A 19,217-nucleotide genomic window follows, 5' to 3' on the forward strand; every position below is an offset into this window, starting at 1 on the left:
AACCTTAAAAATAGTCCACCTATCTCAGTGTCATTGGAGGTGGCTACAAAAACACCCTCAGTATTTACAACTCTGGATGCACGGTAGTCGAATATATCCATATTGAAGTGAATATGAGCTGCAGCTATACTAGATGTCTAATAGTACTGGAAGTGGATAAGGAGTGAGTACAGCGCTGCTCCGATGATGTTAAAAGGGGTAATTACACAGTAAGCGGCTAACACGCCTCTAAGACACAGAAGTAAAAAATCAACAAATGTAAATAAAGTGTAGCGCTATGTGTAAAGACAAAGACATAAGAATTGAATTCAAGCTATCTTGCGATAGCCAGAAGAAAAACAAAAAATATTACAAAAAATTGGATAACATGTGACCTGAAAAGAAATAGCATATAAAGCATAATAACAATACACCTGTGAATAGTGAAAAACCAAACCAAAAAAAATATGTATATATAAAAATTAGCCGTGAATAAAGTTCATATATGTTAATAGGATATGTTCTTGAAAAAAATCAAAAACCACCACCAACAGTCTCTGAGGATTAGCTGATGAAAACAACAACGGAGTATCACTGATGGATGAAACAATAAAGCACCAAATCCAATGTGACATCTAAGTGTGTGCCAAAGCCATCACCATAGCATCTGAGGAGGCTTACCAGAAGTAGAGGACTTGAAAAAGACTTACGTCTTACAAGTCACAAAAAGCTTGTATAGCCGCCAAGGCTAGCAGGGTAAACATCGGGTATCCGCAACTTCAATTAGGGAGGAAGGGGGGTCTGTCAGCAGCCTCAATCGTCCCGACGTGTAAGCAGGCCAACCGGATGTTTATTTGGAACCATGAGAGAAGGAAGACTCACATGGCATGATATCGTTTATAAAAAGCATACATTTATTAAAGTAATAAAAGAGGGAACACTCACATGGTATAAAGATATAACAGCTTAAATGGTATCAGAAGCGGTGATCATAAGGGTCCACCCAACATGTTTCGGCTCACTAGCCTTCATCTGGGGTGTGGACCCCCCTATTTCACCGCAATTTAAACAAGAAATGACCCCCACTGGGAGTGTCACAACCCAGGAAGTGACCAACTGACGTCACTTCCGGTTCTCAAATAAATAAATATAAACTTTATTATTTAGTAAAATATAAAAGAAAGCGGTATTTACGCCGCTGTTCTGAAATGTTAGAGTTAAAAAGTAAAATATAAAAATAAAAACATAAAAATAGGCTTGGATTAATGCTAATATTGTGGTCGGCCGATCCGGAAGTGCTCGGGATGGAAATCCAAGCCTCCTTCTCGGCACGGCCAGATTACATTGGCCGGAGCGTCATCACGCTCCGCCCTCTTTATTCGGCCGAGTGTGGGAGGTGTGCGCAGTAGCGGAAATCACAGAGAGGAAGTCCGCCGCCGCACCGCGCCTCGTTTTGAGAAATAGATCACATGGGTCAGGGCACCATGACACCCCGCCCCACTGTCTCACGTTACTCACACTTATAAAGAGTGTGGCTAGCCACACCCGCCTAAATCGCCGCCCCCACCGTTGGAGCCACGCCAGGTCCCCCACCCTCAGCGGCACACAATCTACATAGAGGGCAGCGATTGGATGGAAAAAACAGGAAATGAGTCACTGCGCCCCGGCAATGGATGCCAATGTCAGCAAAGGTGGTAAAGAAGAAAAAAAATATTTATTAGACCTATACCATAGGTTAAAAAATTTGGTTATTTAGAAAGAGTCCGAAAATATTACTAAAATTTAAATAAAACATGACCTAACATGAACTAAGTAGCACTACATATTAGTGACACTACCAATGAGGGGCACCCCACGTAGCATTTGCATTCTAGCACATACAGAAGAACTAACAATAAAGACCTATATACAAGAAAACATTTGTCAGATGGGAACTAAATCCAGAAATTAGTAGAGGGGTTAATATCATAACCAACAATGACAAGTACCCATTAAAAATATTAGTATCTGATGTTACAAAATAAAATAAATTAATTGTATGAACTAGGTAAAATACGTTAAAATAAAATGAAATAAATGGAATGAACTAAAATAATCACAGATAAAGCTATGATTGATTGATAAATTAATTGATGTCCCACTCCACGTTAATACCTTGCGGGAAGTGGGAACCCAATTCATATATCCAGTAGGTCTCCAACCTGGAGACCCCCCTGAGTGTTGACCCCCCCCCGCCAAGGGGCCACATACTTATCGATAATAAGAAACTGTGTGCCCTCAGGGTTTCGGTCGTGGAACTCCCTGTAGTGACGGGGCACAGTGTGTTTAGTGCTACCTGCCTTAATGAGATTAATATGCTCAGACACTCGCGTGGTAAAGGACCTGATCGTACGTCCTACATACTGTTTGCCACAGGGGCAAGTCAAAAGATAGACCACCCCCGTAGTGGCACATGTACAAAACTGTTTTATTTTGTAGGTACGGCCGTTTACCCTAGAGGAAAAAGTGTAACTGGCATGTCTTCCGTTAGTATTATATTGGCAAACTAAACACTTTTTACAAGGGTGGAACCCAATCAGGTTATGAAAAAAAGAAGGTTTAGTTGGGGGGTTTACCACATTAGGTGCCAACTTATTGCGAAGGGATGGGGCTCCTCTAAAAACTAGCTTCGGAGTGTCAGGTAGTCTGGGGCCCAAGATCTTATCGGTTTTCAAAATATCCCAATGATGTTCAAAGATTCTTCTGATGTGTTTATGTTGGATGGAAAAGGATGTCATGAAGGACCATTTAAAGTCCTCATTAGCTTGCTTGGGTTTATCCTCCAAAAGTAATTGGCAATTCAATGAACTGGCATTATCAATTTCCTTATCCAGATCCAAGGGCTTATACCCCTTTTCTAAGAATCTACTCTTCAGAGATGCCGCTTGGGTTTTGAAAGTGTTGAGGTCACTACAGTTCCTCCGTAATCGCAGGAACTGACTCTTAGGAACTGATCTGATCCAAGGGGCATGGTGACAGCTATCGGTAGGGATAAATCCATTCCGATCGGTGGACTTAAAGTGTGTACTGAACACAAATTGGCCTTCCCTTCTATCTATGACCAAGTCTAAAAAATGAACAGAGGTTGTGCTAGCCTCGAAGGACAGAACAATATTCCTATTGTTAGCATTAAGATGCGTAAAGAAGGTGGTTAAATCATCATGGCTCCCAGTCCATAGGAGGAGGATGTCGTCTATGTACCGCGCCCACAACAGAAGGTGTGGGCATTGCATGGCATAGACGACATCCTCCTCCCACTTGGCCATAAATAAATTGGCCAGACTGGGAGCAAACTTTGCTCCCATCGCGACACCCCTGTGTTGACGGTAGAATCTCCCATCGAACCAGAAATAGTTATGTTGAGTTGCGAACTCAATTAACTCGATGATATAGTCCACCTGAGGTGGAGTGAGGGAAGCGTCTCTATCGAGAAAACTCTTAACTGCATCGATACCTCTACCTTGCGGAATGCAAGTGTAGAGAGAGGCAACGTCCGCAGTTGCCATAATTAAATCACCAGAATGGGAGACCTTGGAAAGCAGATTGATCACGTCCTTGGTGTCCTTTAAATAAGATGGCATTTGGACAACTGATGGTTGGAGGAAGTAATCAATGTACTTCCCAATTTTAGAGGTGACAGAGTCGATACCGCTAATTATTGGTCGACCGGGAGGGTGCAGGGGGTCCTTATGCACTTTTGGCAGATAGTACATGACAGGTATACGCGGGGCCAATGGGACCAAAAATGATCTCTCCTTCTTATTAAGAATATAAGAATCATATCCTTTAGAAACCAAACCTTGTAATTCTTTTTTGTATTTATGCGTGGGGTTACTGGGAAGTTCAACATATGTTTCCTGATCACCAAGAATGTGATACATTTCTTGGACATAATCCGATTTATTCAGCAGAACTATACCACCACCCTTATCGGCGGGCCGAATGACTAGATTTTTAATGTCACATAGAGTGGTGAGGCCTGCTGAAGGTAAAGGGTTATGATATTTATGTTTCAGAGGGACATTGGTAAGGTCTTTCAACACAAGTTCCTTAAACAAGTTTAAAGCTGGTGGAAGTTGCGTAGGGGGACTGAAAAGAGAGGGGTTAGATAAACCCGAGTGTACTGTGCCAGACGTTGCCGCTCTGGCCAAATTCCTGGAAGGGTTAGAAATAATATATCTCTGGACATGGATCTTCCTAATAAACTTTTGAATGTCAATAAAAGTATCGAACTTGTTTAGTTTACATGGAGGAGCAAACTTAAGACCTTTATTTAAAATAATTTTCTCTTCATTGGTGAGGATAGTGTTACTGAGGTTGAAAACCCCTTGACATGTTAAGTCCTTTGCCTTTTTTCGTTTCTGAATCCTCCTCCCTCCTCTGGACCCCCTCTTGTTTCCGGACCTCTTTTTTTGTTTAAATGGTCCTCGTGAAAACCCCGAGAGGTCCGTGGTCCAGAATAGGGTTGTTTATAGGGAGATGGACCATATCCAACATTGGGAAATGGATAGATGTTTTCATTGTGATGTTCCTGCAAAGGGGAATATCTGTTGTATGTTGACACAGGAGGGTGCCTATACTGAGGTGGATGTTGGTAAGGGGAGTGATGGGAATACTCATAACTGCGACCCGGAGAGCCCCTGTAATAGGAGCTGTCCTGTTCATAATATCGACGTTCATCGTACCCACGGTGATCACCCCTGTTTCCACCTCTACCTCTACTCCTAGAGTAATGGCCCCTGCCTCTTGATTGCTTTCTAGGGGAATATGTGCTAGGATGTCGGCTCCTACGTGAGGAGGGGCCCGCATCTTGAGTCTGATCTTTATTGGCAAGAAGTTTTGGGCGGACAGGGGGCTCCCTAGGGGGAACTGCTATATTAGTACTCAAGGAGTTAGTGTCCATTGGAACCTCTGGAATGGGTGTTGTGATGGATTTCTGCCAGCCAAACACTTTACCCGCCTTATAGTCGCCAATATCTCGGGAATATTTCTTATGTTTTTTAATTCTTTGTTCTTTGTCTTCCTTTACAAGGTGAGCTTGCAAATTGGATGACAAAGTATTATATTCCACTGAGTTTTTAAATGAAAGTAATTTATCTTTCAGCTCCTTGATTTCTCGATCCAAGTTAATGAGCCGAGTACGTTTCCTCGAGATGAGAAAATCAAGGAACTTGATACCAGCATCATTAAAATACTTGAACCAAGTGTCAAGTTCAGATTCACCCTGTTGAGGGTGGATATCCCATCTAAGACTTTGTGGGATCATGCCTTCTACCACATATTGTTCTAGGAAGACAAGATCCCACTGAAGATGGAGTTCAGAAGTCATAATATTTTTTAACCTTAAAAATAGTCCACCTATCTCAGTGTCATTGGAGGTGGCTACAAAAACACCCTCAGTATTTACAACTCTGGATGCACGGTAGTCGAATATATCCATATTGAAGTGAATATGAGCTGCAGCTATACTAGATGTCTAATAGTACTGGAAGTGGATAAGGAGTGAGTACAGCGCTGCTCCGATGATGTTAAAAGGGGTAATTACACAGTAAGCGGCTAACACGCCTCTAAGACACAGAAGTAAAAAATCAACAAATGTAAATAAAGTGTAGCGCTATGTGTAAAGACAAAGACATAAGAATTGAATTCAAGCTATCTTGCGATAGCCAGAAGAAAAACAAAAAATATTACAAAAAATTGGATAACATGTGACCTGAAAAGAAATAGCATATAAAGCATAATAACAATACACCTGTGAATAGTGAAAAACCAAACCAAAAAAATATATGTATATATAAAAATTAGCCGTGAATAAAGTCCATATATGTTAATAGGATATGTTCTTGAAAAAAATCAAAAACCACCACCAACAGTCTCTGAGGATTAGCTGATGAAAACAACAACGGAGTATCACTGATGAATGAAACAATAAAGCACCAAATCCAATGTGACATCTAAGTGTGTGCCAAAGCCATCACCATAGCATCTGAGGAGGCTTACCAGAAGTAGAGGACTTGAAAAAGACTTACGTCTTACAAGTCTGTCAGCAGCCTCAATCGTCCCGACATGTAAGCAGGCCAACCGGATGTTTATTTGGAACCATGAGAGAAGGAAGACTCACATGGCATGATATCGTTTATAAAAAGCATACATTTATTAAAGTAATAAAAGAGGGAACACTCACATGGTATAAAGATATAACAGCTTAAATGGTATCAGAAGCGGATGGAAAAGGATGTCATGAAGGACCATTTAAAGTCCTCATTAGCTTGCTTGGGTTTATCCTCCCGAATAAAGAGGGCGGAGCGTGATGACGCTCCGGCCAATGTAATCTGGCCGTGCCGAGAAGGAGGCTTGGATTTCCATCCCGAGCACTTCCGGATCGGCCGGCCACAATATTAGCATTAATCCAAGCCTATTTTTATGTTTTTATTTTTATATTTTACTTTTTAACTCTAACATTTCAGAACAGCGGCGTAAATACCGCTTTCTTTTATATTTTACTAAATAATAAAGTTTATATTTATTTATTTGAGAACCGGAAGTGACGTCAGTTGGTCACTTCCTGGGTTGTGACACTCCCAGTGGGGGTCATTTCTTGTTTAAATTGCGGTGAAATAGGGGGGTCCACACCCCAGATGAAGGCTAGTGAGCCGAAACATGTTGGGTGGACCCCTTATGATCACCGCTTCTGATACCATTTAAGCTGTTATATCTTTATACCATGTGAGTGTTCCCTCTTTTATTACTTTAATAAATGTATGCTTTTTATAAACGATATCATGCCATGTGAGTCTTCTTTCTCTCATGGTTCCAAATAAACATCCGGTTGGCCTGCTTACACGTCGGGACGATTGAGGCTGCTGACAGACCCCCCTTCCTCCCTAATTGAAGTTGCGGATACCCGATGTTTATCCTGCTAGCCTTGGCGGCTATACAAGCTTTTTGTGACTTGTAAGACGTAAGTCTTTTTCAAGTCCTCTACTTCTGGTAAGCCTCCTCAGATGCTATGGTGATGGCTTTGGCACACACTTAGATGTCACATTGGATTTGGTGCTTTATTGTTTCATCCATCAGTGATACTCCGTTGTTGTTTTCATCAGCTAATCCTCAGAGACTGTTGGTGGTGGTTTTTGATTTTTTTCAAGAACATATCCTATTAACATATATGGACTTTATTCACGGCTAATTTTTATATATACATATATTTTTTTGGTTTGGTTTTTCACTATTCACAGGTGTATTGTTATTATGCTTTATATGCTATTTCTTTTCAGGTCACATGTTATCCAATTTTTTGTAATATTTTTTGTTTTTCTTCTGGCTATCGCAAGATAGCTTGAATTCAATTCTTATGTCTTTGTATGTACCAGGAAAGCAAATGCTCCTCCTCTCAGATATGACCCCTTCTGAATGCCAACACTTGTACAGCACCCAGATTGTTCACTCTGTAGTGCTCATGCCCTGGTCAAGATATTTTTTATTAGAACAGTAAGATAAAAGGAATGCCATCTAAATTGAGGCTATTAGATGGTGCCCCCACTGAAAATAATCACAATCAGTAAAAAAAAATCTAGGGACTCTGAACAAAACAGTAACAAACAGCAAAGAAATTATATTGAAAAAAAAATCTATTAAAAAAATCTATTAAAAGGGCTTAAAATGCACAACGTTCTGGGGATAAATAATTAGACACCCTTTACAGTTCCATCAGGGCACAGACCCGAAATTGTCTGTGCCTGCACCTAATAGTGGGTGCTGAAGTTGGAGTGACAATACTGGAAACGCCTTGCTCAGTGCTCCCTTCCTCCATCACAATGACAGGCACATGGTCGAGAAGTTTTGTAGTAGGAGTGGGGACTTATGGACCTTAGACTTAGAAACTAGTCTCTCATCAGGTCCACCTGGCTGTTGATTGACAGCGCATGTCAGTGGGAAAATCCATAGTTGCCATTTAGTCCATTAGTGACTTTCAACTGACAACACTGTTAAACAAAGGCACTGATTGCTTGACAACACTGTCAATCAAAGGAAACGTAGACCTGATTGGGAACTAGTCTCTTAGTTCATCATCAGGCTCTGCCCTCCCTGTAAAACAAGTAATTTACCAAATATGAGCATTACTATATTTGGGTAATGACATCACCACTATCCCCGTCCCCTTTGTTTATATTTATCTTTCAGCGATAGATTTTAAAGTGATGGTAGTTGGAATTATGTCAGTGTGTTACTTGTGCCTGTGCTATCGGATACCTGCTTTAGGTGCAGGTAGCTCAAAATTAAACTACTGCCAGTGAAGTGCATGCTTTATAGCACCCCCTGTCTGTGGGGCTCCAAGCACTTCAAGCCTTTTTAGGCTTCATGTACACTAAACTTTAGCATTAAGGAGCATTTTTTTCCCAAAGATCCTAAACCCTACTCCATAAAAAACTATATGTCCATGTACACATAGGCTTTTAGCAGAGTTTAGGAGCTGCTGCGGTTAGGTGAGGTTCAACCTCTCGCAACCTCCCTCTCCTGAATTCGGAAGAATAAAATTCAGGACGATAACGTTTTGATCGTTGGCTGTGGGAAAATGCAAAATGCGACAAAACCTATTTGCCGTGTTTTTCTGCGGCCGTGGTAAATATAGGCTGGGTATACATGAAGCCTTAATGCAAATATATAAAACATATTTTTAAACATTTTTCTCTTTGTTACTTTTTTGTATGGGATACCTAGATTTCTTTTTTCTTATACTGATCATGATATTCTTCTATTACCAGTGTCTATGACCCCATCACACATTGTTCTGTCAGCAATGTCCACATCAGTAAATGCTATGACAACCATTTATTCGGCCTCTTTCTGTCTGGCAGCTCTACCTCCATGGTATGTAACAGTTTGGCATCCCTCAGTCAACATTATGTTCCCTATTAGCAATCTTCACCCTCCCAAGTATCCCTACTAAATTCTCTGGTAGCTCTCCATTTTATCCAATCTACATTCTCTGACACACTCAGTGACAAGCTGGCCAATCACTGCATGCTGTTATCATGGCTTCCAAATGGCTGTACATAACTGCTGCAGTTTTCCCAAGGCCTCCCTTTCATTGGATGCTGGCAAACTCACCTATTGATAAATTAGCAGCTTTCAGGATGGGCAACCCATCAATATGTGTTATTGTAATTTGGGGGGCATAGCTTCTGATTGTAGTTTACAATTCTGGGACATAAAATGTATTATATCCAGACACCTCCCTATTCTATCTAGTGATGATAGTTATAGGGTGATGCTGGGATGTGGAGTCAGATACATTGCTAGGAGGGCATGTACCATATGAAACATGGTTTCCCCCAGTCTGTACACCTCTATTCTACCCATGCGCACATGGCTTATTACCACTGGTATGTACAGATATGGTGCCACCAGATGTTCGACCTGTAGCCACTTAGGTGACCCCCATACCATAACTTTGTGCTCTAATGGCCTCTCTCTAAACATTGCACAGTTGGTCAACTGCCACACCAAATTTGTCATATGTGTTGGAAATAACTCTTGTGTACCTGTATCCCAGATTACTTTGGTATCAGTCCCTGGTATAAATATTGGAAATGGGAATTTTTGATACCCTCAAAGTGTGAAAAAATAAACAAATTATAAAATAACATATTTATTGAGAATATAATTAAAAATAGAATAGTATGCTACATACACAGTATCACAAATTGAAGATAAAAAATAAGTTACATCATATCATAATATTTTATAACATTTCATCACTGGTGACGATGGAAGAATGGTGTGAAAACACGATGATGTCCTTTACACATATCCAGAGCCCCAACACATTTTGACCAATTAGGTCTTCCTCAGGGGGATTTCAGTTAAAGGATCACTAGGACATACATAAAGGTCAGTATGGCAAACCGAAAATAGCCAAAGTATCATATATTTAGAGTACAATCATGTAAAGATGATAAGATGCACTCACATAATTCATATCACAATCAAAAACATAATATGCTGGAGGTTTACATAGGGCAGTGCTGTACAGAAGGTGTAAACATGTGTCCAAAGAACAAGGGATCTGCAAGGATCAGCCTATATAATGAAAAAGATACTATTTAAAGACACAAAAAACGACTGTAAGAAACATGAGAAATAAATATCCATGTTCAATTATAGCTTATAAAAAATCAGGTCCATAAATATCTGAATGTCTGGATTGATAACTCTCATTGGGGAAATTCTTTTTTCCAAATAGTGAGCCAGAACTCTCTGCACAAACAAGAGGTTTTTTTTTGCAGTCCTTTTCTGCACCCCCCCTTCCCTTTCCTTTTTGTGCAGAGAGATCTGGCTCACTATTTGGAAAAAGACTAATGGGGAAAGTCTTTTTCCAAATAGCGAGCCAGACCTCTTTGCACAAAAAGGAGAGGGAAGGGGAGGGGGGCAGAAAAGGACTGCAAAAAAATAATAGAATAAGGTTTCAAAACTATGAAAGATATAAAAAAAATAATTGGCAGAATAAGGAATCAATCCTAAATTGTCTGTGCTTACCAGTAATAAACTAGGATCTATCCAAATAAGATGGAAAGGCTCTAATATTAAACAATCAAATCCTCAATCCTTTCTCTGCAGCCTCAGCTGCGCTGCAGGTGAGTGAACAAGAGATGCTCTATACAGAGACTCCCTGTTCATTCATAAACTGAAGCATAGCAAAAAACAGTTTACTGGTGGAATCCATCCCCCTAAGACTTCCTTGCAGTAGTTGAAGCCGACGGGAGGGGAGGAGGCTGCATGGCAGAGGGACCCACAGGAGATCGCATCATGTGTACAAACTGCTGATAGGGGAGTACAGCTGGCCCTCCTGCTTGTTAGGTGCCCGGACCCCCTCTTAAACTGATTGGGCATGGCCCCCATACAGGAGGACTCGTGGTACGCCCTCATCAGCGGCCTTGGCTGCAGCTGATTGGCTGAAAATTTTCCAACACCATTTTAACAGAAGTTGATAAAAAAATCAACTTCTTTTGAGTGGTGAAGCCCACACAATGACCAAACTTTGGCTAGTCCCTACTGGAACAGCTGAATTTCAAAAAGTGTATTGTCAGCTTTAGAAAAACCACCAAAGACAGTAAGCAAAGTGAAAAAATTACTTGGGTTTCTAAGCTCTTATCACGATTTCATATAAACTTTTCACATATAGCTAAATCCCCCTATGACTTATTCCAAATCAAAAAGGGGTTATAAAGAAACAAAAAAGGAACATACTGTAAAAAGAAAGACATCTGTAAAAACAGGAACAGATTAACAGCTGTCATCCAAGACACCAATTCAGTAGTTGCCAAAACACCAGAAAGTTGTTGAATAGTTGAAAGTGATTTTGACCATTCCCCACTTGGGCTGCCCATCAAGAACATCATGAGGCCCCTGCGGCCGAACAATACAGATACTTGCAGCTTCCCCGCTGAATCTTTCCCCTGTGCAAACTGTTCACTTTCCCACTAAGATGACATCTGCCAACATACCCCAGCATGCTAAAGTCAAGCCATGCTCTATGCTTTATTCCATGCTCAATAACCAAGGCCCTTTGGAGTCTATGCTAGCCAAATGCTCTATCAATATGAACATTTAAGAATTGGGCTATAAATTGGGCTACTGGGTTCCAGACAGAAAAGCTTCAAGTGGTTGTAAAGGCTCCAGCTTTTTTTACTTTCATGCATTCAATGCACGAAGGTAAAAAAAACCTTCTGCGTGCAACAGCCCCCCCAGCCCCCCTAATACTTACCTGAACCCTATCTCGATCCAGCGATGTGTACGAGAGCTTTTGCTCTTTGGGGACTCTCCCTTCTCATTGGCTGAGACAGCAGCTGGAACCTGCTATCAATCACAGCCAGTGAGCCAATGAAGACAGAGAGGGATGGGGCTGAGCCACGGCTCTGTATGTGAATAGGGGCATTCTTTGGTGCTGTAGGGTAAACCAGATTCCCAAGAAAAGAAAACCAGTGGGAGCTTATGCTAATATTCATGTGCGTGCACATTGTTCACGTGCTAATACTTCTAGACAAAGATGTACTATTCCTGTTCAATGTGCTCGCATTCGTGCGTGCACTCGCACAAAGGCACGTGCACATATGAATAAGCGTGCCCAGCTGCCTATTTAAATGATTTAAACTGGCTTGTTGCCATGAGCAATTGCTGAATGGTCTTCAGCTTGTACCTGTATTACTGTGACCTAATCCATTGAACCTGCTTACCTGTGCATGACCCGGCTTTCTCCTGGAATCTTGCTCCTGAATTAACCTTGTTCGTCTGATCTCTTTGACCTCTTTGACCTCGGCCTGTTTACTGGACTTGTCTTTGCCTGCTGATTCTGTACTGCACTGCCCGGCTGTTACCTACCTTGGCCTGCTTCCTGGACTTGCTTTGTCTGTGCCCTGATAATCAGTGCAGCCCCATCCATGCCAGCAAGTTCCCAACAGTGCAGATCAGTGCCCTTCAGTGCCTCTGTATCAGTGCCTCCTTATCAGTGCCCATCAGTGCAGCTTATCAGTGCCCATCAGTGCCATCTCATTAGTGTCCATCAGTACCATCTCATCAGTGCCCATCAGTGCAGCTCATCAGTGCTCATCAGTGCACGCACATCAGTGTCCATCAGTGCAGCCTCATCAGTACCCATCAGTGCAGCCTTATCTGTGCACATCAGTGAAAAAGAAACATGACTTATTTGCAAACATTTTTTTAACAGAAACAAAGAAAGTTTTTTTTTTTTAGTTTTTGGCCTTTTTTCATTTGTTTAGTAAAAAATAAAAAAACCCAGCTGTGATTATACACCACCAAAAGAAAGCTCTATCTGTCTCAAAAAAAATCTAAAAATTTCATATGAGTACAGTGTTACATGACCGCGCAATTGTCATTTAAAGTGCCACAGAACTGAAAACTGAAAATTGGCTTGGGCAGGAAGGGGGCAGGAAGAGAATGCAAGTGCCCAGTATTGAAGTGGTTAAGGTACCCACATCACCACATTATTATGAAAATCTATATCTATTTTTATTCAAGATAATTTAAGAAAAACTGTTAAAAACACAAACATTTCCAAGATATAAACCTTCGTACAAAAACTGCACCCTATTGACAGTGGAGGATTAAGGAGGTCATGGGCCCCTAGGCTAATTTTTGTGTGGCCCCCTCCTAAGCATGCTTTACCAGAAAATAAATTATTTAGTGCCATGTGTAAAAGGGTAGACCTATATTACACGCCTCAACTGCAACTCTCAGGTCTACAGCCCAAACACATTCAGACATGAGCCTACTATAAACAGCAATGCCACAGAAAAAAGCATTCAAAATATACCTGCAAGCTATTAACAGATTTTACATTTCTAAACCAACAGTCTGCAGCAGCTCCTGTTTAACTGAGGCAAAATCACAACATCCTGACAGAGACCAATTGAAACGCTGTGTAATATTCCAATAGCATAAAAGCCATACAAATACCATAAACAGCAGCAGCAGCACATAAAAGCAAGCAATAATCAACAGCAGAACAATCATACATATTCCTACCTTTATGCCCCGTACACACGGTCGGATTTTCCCGATGGAAAATGTCCGATCGGAGCATGTTGTCGGACCGTGTGTGGGCTCCATCGGACATTTTCCATCGGATTTTCCGACACACAAAGTTTGAGAGCAGGCTATAAAATTTTCCGACAACAAAATCCGATCGCGTCAATTCCGACCGTGTGTGGCCTGTTCTGACGCACAAAGTGCCAAGCATGCTCAGAAAATATTCCGAGACGGAACAGCTCGGTCTGGTAAACTTAGCGTACGGAAAGGATACAACACTTTCATCACGGTGCAATGTTAAAAATGGTTTAATACAGCGCACTCTCTTCTTCTTTATAATGTGAGAAGAATGAAGTAGTTTTGCTGCTCATATTCACACAGACTTCTCACGAACTTCTTTCTTTATTATTTATCGGGCTTCCCTTAATATATTTTGATTTGTCACATCTGACAAAAATATTTTTTTATTTTTTTTTTTTAAAGGCAGATTTTTTTTTAATTCTAGGTTTGTATTTTTTCCAAGGCTGATCTTTGTTTATTTTATTTTTAGTTTTACTCCAGAATATTTTTGTGTGTGTTTTGTGTGTCAAGTTACCACAACACCATTGATATGTTGTTCTATTTAATCTGTAGGAGATTGTTTGGTGTTGTTGTCTCTTGTTAATTTCACATTGTACTTTAGAAATGTACCTGAATCCTCACCAACAAACTGTCCTTTTTGGATGAAAACACACATAGGAGAGTATAATTTTCCCAAAAAAATCATTTATTAAGGGCTCACAACTAAACAAAGAGGGAGGCAGCACTGGAGAAACAGCAGAAATGGGTGAAGCCTTGGACCCCCAGGGCACACATCAACTATTTTCAAGCAAAATTGGGGGCCTGAGGAGTCCTTATCTAAGGGAGTGCAGTCTGGTCCAGAAGTCCCAGAGATCCGGAAAGCAGCAGATGACATTTGTGTCCCCAGACTGTGGTCATACAAGAGACTGCAGCTTTTGTCAGACCAGACTGAACCCAGAGTCATCACCCTCTTGTCTTCTTTCCACGCTTCCTTCCATGCTGTGGCTGTGGTGGTGGAGTTGTGGCAGCAGAAGGAGGAGGAGGATGGTCCAACTCAATCACGTTGGTCTTGGGTGTGATTTCGCCACTCACCCCCTTAGTTAGGACTTTATAAATAAGTTGCTCACACATGAGGCGTTGACCCTCCTGCATAGCCTGCAGCTTGGTGGCAGCCATGCAGGCAAAGGCCTCTTCAGGAGTGGGTAAGGCTCGGAGGGACGCAGAAGCCTCCTGAATGAGCCTGAGCGCAGAATCCTGCATGTGAGTCGCCTTCCTCGCTCTTTTGTATGGAAGGCGAAGGGGAGGAACCTGCGATTCGGTTAGGCTCCGACTTGTCCCAGGCTTCTCCTGGCTGCCACTTAGCCCCGCCTCCTCCTGGCTGCCACATTCCACAGCCTCCTCCTGGCTGAGGTCTTCCTGTGTATGAAAAAGGGACATAGTTTTAGATTTTTATTCATCAATCACACACAATTGTCAGCTCCTGACTGTTGCAAATTGAATGTTAACAAATATAACAGACTATCCTTCTGAGCCCAGCATTTTTCATTCTTGTCTCAATTATTTTTGCCCACTACTGTCTATTGATATGTAAAACACTTTTTTCAATCAGCAATTAGTGATCATTAATAACATCTAGTAAAGATCATTTCTTTATTGACCAGAAATCTGTTGAAGAATGCTATGCCTGACTCCAGCTGGGCTCCTCCACTTCTTCCTGGCTGGAAGGCCCAGGTTGGACATCGGAAGCCTCATCTGGGGTGGAAGGAAGAGTGGAAGGAAAGGTTGAGAGGGATTCCCTGACTTCAGTTTGGTCTGACAGAAATCGCAGTCTCTCATAGTACCACAGCCTGGGGACATAAACGTCATCTGCTGCAGCTCCGGACCTCTGGGAATCCGTGACCTTCTTGCGCTCCCTTAGATAAGTGCTCCTCAGGCCACCAATTTTGGCTTTTAAATAGGGGATGGTTGCTGTGGGGACCACCGGCTTCACCAACTCCAGCAGTTTCTCCAGCGCTGCCTGCCTCTTTTGTTTATTATTATAATGGGGATGTCTCACTTGCCACAGACAGGGCAGCTCCCTGTATTTGTCTATGAACAGGGGGAGGAAGTTGTGGTCATTGAAGCCATCCATTTTCTCTGCAAGACACAACACAAGACAAACCCTAAGGTCAGGCCAAACTCTCCTAATCTTGTTACAATATAGGCTTCAATTTCCAAGCTGTATAGGCCCAAGTTTAGATCTTACCTTCGTTATCACGATCGGCGCCTCCGATGCTCCTTCCTCCGCTCACAGATCGTACGTAATACGCACGCGTGTTACGCCTTATACACACTGCGCATGCGTGTAACTCCGCCCGCCCCTGACGTTCTTTCTAGTCTATTCCCCGCCCCTTTTCATTCTGCGCAGTGGGGGAAGAGCACATGGCGGATACACAGCAGGTGCGTGCTAATTACAGGAACAAGGAGGATTAGGAGGAAAGCCCGGAGCCAGAAACGTCCCGATCCAGAAGGAGATTTAAGGCCTCAAATATGTCCTTTGGGGAGATGTTGGAGATGGTCGACATCTTGAAGAAGGCCGACTATGATGGGAAGTATAGGCCTTACCCCAACCCCAATGTCCGAAAGGCCAAGATCATGGCGAAAGTGGTCAAAAGTCTGCACCGGCATTTCGGGGTAGGACGATCGAAAGATCAGCTCAGGAAACGGTGGTCGGACCTCAAATTAAGAGGACACGAGCAGTACAGAAGGATCCGGAGAGTGCTGCAAAAAAGTAAGTAGTTGTGCTGTGTTCCTATTCTTTTTGTGTTTATTACGTTCGTGCTGCTCCATGTGCTTTTCTTACAAGTGTACATTTTAAAATGGCAACTCTCTGGTTCATGGGCACATTATTCGTTCGTATCAAACATTTTTCTTTCGGCCTATAAAACACCATTGTTTTGGCCCTATGCATTTGGGCACATTTTTTACGCCCTACTTATATGAAACTAATTTGGTTGTGTAGATGGCTTTGTTACTAGAATGAAATGCAAACTAGATTCTGTGTAAGGAGAGGACACTGAGCAGCGGTTTTCACATCTGGACACTGGAGCACTAGTGTGGGACCCCTGAACACCATTTTTATTAGGGGGGGGGGCACACAGGTGCTCCAGTGTATACTATAGGGGGGTCTCCATCTGTGAAGCTTGTACCAAACAGGTAAAGTATTGCAGCTTGACAAAGGACACTGAAAATGCTACATTTTGGAACTGTGCCAAAATAGACAATTGTACCCCACTTCCAAGGAATGTTTCCTATTTATAGTTCTGCCATAAAATATCTGTGTGCTAAGTATACCATTTTTGTTTTACATAGGGGAGAAAAGACTCGGAGGACACCCCTCATCCGAGGAGACCATAGACCCCCCCCCTCTGGAAGAAGGGGAAATACCCCCAACCCAAGAAGAGCAGGAGGAAGAAGATGTGGTGGAAATAGTCACCACCACAGGCTCAGGTAAGAGATGGATGCCGGCATATTTTTGATACCTGTTTTTGTTTGGTTTATCTCTTTTTAGGTGATCGTGATGTTGTGGATCCAGGTCGTTTCACATCAGAAAGTGCCCAGATCCTGATTGGGGAGATCATGGGGTGTAATTTACAATTGGAAAACCTCAAGAAAAACATCAATGATGTTATTCAAAAAAATAAAAACATCATTGATGTTTTGGGGCGAGTTTAAAACCCCTCCAAATCCCTTTGTTTTTTTGTGTGCTACAATGTTAAAAATGTTTTTGCGATTTTTAGAAAAGCCAAATTTGGAGGATGCACAGTGTGCCAACATGTGCTATCTGCCATCACGGGAGATCAATGGACGCGTTTTGGGGGGTGCAACCCCTTCCTCAATAATAAAGTAGCTGAGAGGAAGGGGTTTCTCCCCCAAAACACGTCCCTTGATCCCCCGTGATGGCAGCTAGCACATGTTGACATTGGTAAATTTGTGTGCATCTTCCAAATTTGGCTTTTCCTGGGGTGACTTCACCCCATCTGAACGCAATATCCAACACAGTTCCTAAATACTCATGATAATGATATTGCCTTCAAGTTCTACCAAATGTGAACTTTGTAAGTTCAAGATTTGTGTCTTGCTTGTTGGTTTTACATATGCCTGTTTTATCTTAAATGGACATTTATATTTTTTATAATGCCCCCCAAAAATTGTTATACAACAAACATGTTGGTTTGTTTTAAAAACCTTTTCTAAATGCACATGTGATTGTGCAGGGATTAAAAAGATTGTTAATCAAGAATGTGTGGATTATTGCCTCAACGCTACAACACTTTTGTGGTGATGTAATTGCTGTTTTCTGTGACAATGGGGGTTAGTTCCTCTTTGCACTACAAGTGCAGTTTCAGTGCAGTTTCAAGTGCACTTGTAGTGCAAAGTGTCTTTGCCTTTAGTAAATAACACCCAACAGTGCTTTGTATAAGGTTACACAATCATGCCATTTTCAGGACTCCCCACATTTCTGTCAGGGTCAGCTAAAACAAACACAAGCAGTAAATGTCAACAAAGATTTGCTTTTTTTTTTGGTTTTATTTGCTAACAAATTTGCTGGCATATTGATGGCCCCCCTACCCGCAAAGAACTCAAGGTACCTTAACCGGACATCACGGGCACTAAGGGAGGGCAAGCCAGGACGGCCACTTTCAAGTGCCGTCAGGGTTGTTTCATGTAGAATTCCGGCCTCAGGCCCAACTGGGCCAGCATAGTTGGCAGAATGTTGGCGTAAAAAGTTATGTAGAATACAGCACGCCAGGATTATATGATTAAGTTTATACTCCGCCATATGGATGGGTGTCAGAAATAGGGGGAAGCGGCTGGCCATGATTCCAAATGTGTTCTCCACCACTCTTCTGGCTCTGGCCAGCCGGTAATTAAAAACCCTCTGTTCCGGGGTGAGGGTCCTCATCGGGAATGGCCGCATAAGATGGTCCCCCAGCGCAAATGCTTCATCCGCAACGAAGACGAATGGGAGTCCTTCCACATTCTCTTCTGGAGGTGGCAAATTCAAGCTGCCATTCTGGAGACACCTGTAAAACACTGTCTGGGCGATGACTCCACCATCGGACATCCGGCCATTCTTCCCCACGTCCACATACAGGAAGTCGTAATTAGCCGACACCACCGCCAACATCACAATACTATTGAACCCCTTGTAATTATAATAGTATGACCCCAAGTTGGGTGGTGGGACGATGTGGACGTGTTTCCCATCAATTGCCCCACCGCAGTTAGGAAAGTCCCACTGCTGGGCAAAGTGGGAGGCCACAGTCTGCCATTCCTGTGGTGTGGAAGGAAACTGTTGAGGAAAAAAAACAAAAATGAGTATTTTTGCACATAAACATGGAAAGCAGATTAGACACAAACATTCTTGGCCAACATCCAGATAACATTTATTAAGGGGAATTTTACAACACTAAAGTATAAGGTACACCTATCATATCCCCCCCCCCCTCTCATGGGCCAATTCTAACATTATAGGGGGGGGGATCTTGGACAGGTAACCCTCTTCACTTCATTGAGAGATGAATGCCTAAATAATGGGTATTACTTGG

Source organism: Aquarana catesbeiana, linkage group LG05 (assembly GCF_042186555.1).
Source record: "Aquarana catesbeiana isolate 2022-GZ linkage group LG05, ASM4218655v1, whole genome shotgun sequence".
NCBI classification, from domain to species: domain Eukaryota; kingdom Metazoa; phylum Chordata; class Amphibia; order Anura; family Ranidae; genus Aquarana; species Aquarana catesbeiana.